We start from the raw sequence: 1782 nt of genomic DNA, 5'->3' as shown, positions 1-1782 counted from the left end.
AAATTTTTTATTTCTTCATTATCTAAAGAGTAAATACACGTTCACTTTATCATTTATCTTTTCCTGTTTTCTAAAAAATGTTCATATTATACTTACGACATAAATCATCGTCGCACTGCGAAGAGAACAAGATATAGCATGACACAATGTTGGTGCGAAATTTCTCGTCAAATGACAGCCTGACATGAATGAAGCCACGTAGGATCATAGAAACGACACTCATCCAAGAAAACGAGCGATTATGCAAGTTGTTGGTTTTATGAGCAATTGCAAAATAGTGACTCTCGGGACGAGACTGTCAGCAGATATGGGTCAAGTGATGACAATCATGAAATCAAATAATATCATCTAAAAATTTGAAATCACTTTTGAATTAAATTATTATTTTTTTTTATTGAAAATAATTTTAAGTATATCGATAAGTTCTTTACGAGACAATTTTTTGAGGTTAACAAATTCTAATTTGATTTTTGAAGTTAAATATTTTTCGATTCGAAATTTTTGACTGGTAATATAGATTCACTGTATAAATTTTTAAAATTACCAAAAATATTCTTATCGAAGTTCGAAACATATAAATATCTTTTTTATTAATTCTAGATCATCAAGTAAGTGAAATTAGATTAATCTTCTACTAAATAGTATCAACTTTACTATTTATAGGTTATACGTTACTTGTATAAGTATTATTTAACTGCAAGATATTTTTGTATATCTGTTTCGTTTTATGTAAATAAATTTATTAACTCTTAACGCATTTGCAATTAATTTATTTCACTATCATATCACATTACCATATTTCAACTGGTTCATGGTGAAAAACAAGTATTATGTATAGTCTTCCTATCTGCTGTGCAACAATATAGTTAAAGCTTATGGAAGGGGAAGTTCGATCGATTCTTGGCGAAGCAACTTTGTTATCGACTGGACCGAGAACAGGTTTTGGGAGTTCGATGGGTTGTTTTTCACTGCTTGTTTCGTTCAACTTGCCTCGAATAACCCATACTTTCATACGTTAGATGGCCATTTTGGAATATTAAATATTTATACACAGGAAGGAGGAATTTTTTCATAGAATCTTATTCTCTTTAGATATACTGACAAGGAAATGCTTGTTAATCTCGAATAATTTTCAAATATGAAAAATACAAAAAAATAAAAAGAGGAATAACATCGATTTTTAATATCATTATAAAGTTTTATAACGTGTTATGATAATACTTACGTTTATAATATTTTGTAAATATATTTTATTTCTCAAAAATTTCTCGATCATTTACATAAATATCAACCGCAATAGGATCAACGATGAATTTCGTACTTTATTATTATCGCGAACTTTTTATCGATTGAAAAGTATCGAGTACTTTTATTTGAGATAAAAATAATAAATAATTACTTCGAATATAATGAAAAAGATATTTATATGAAAATAAATTCTAAAAATAAATTCTAAAAAGAAACATAAAAAGTAAAAAAATAATTGCAAACTGTTAGTAATATTACAAAGAAAAAAAAAATCTCTCCATAAAGGGAGATCAGACAGAGCAATAACCCGAGGAATATATCTATTTACGACTCGATGAAAATAACCAGAACTCTAAGAGTCAACATAGCAAGCATACGAATGCAAATTCGAGTGCTGATAAAGCGAATGGAACTTGAAAGGGATAGGGAGAAGAGAAGCACTTTCGATCAAGTACAAGAGTGTATCACGATCGAACATTGGCAAAAAGTGAGAACCGACAACGTGATACCGTACTGCATGTAAGAGGATTCCTT

This window comes from Apis dorsata, unplaced genomic scaffold (assembly GCF_000469605.1).
Source record: "Apis dorsata unplaced genomic scaffold, Apis dorsata 1.3 scaffold_85, whole genome shotgun sequence".
NCBI lineage: Eukaryota > Metazoa > Arthropoda > Insecta > Hymenoptera > Apidae > Apis > Apis dorsata.
This window is presented reverse-complemented; position numbering follows the sequence as displayed.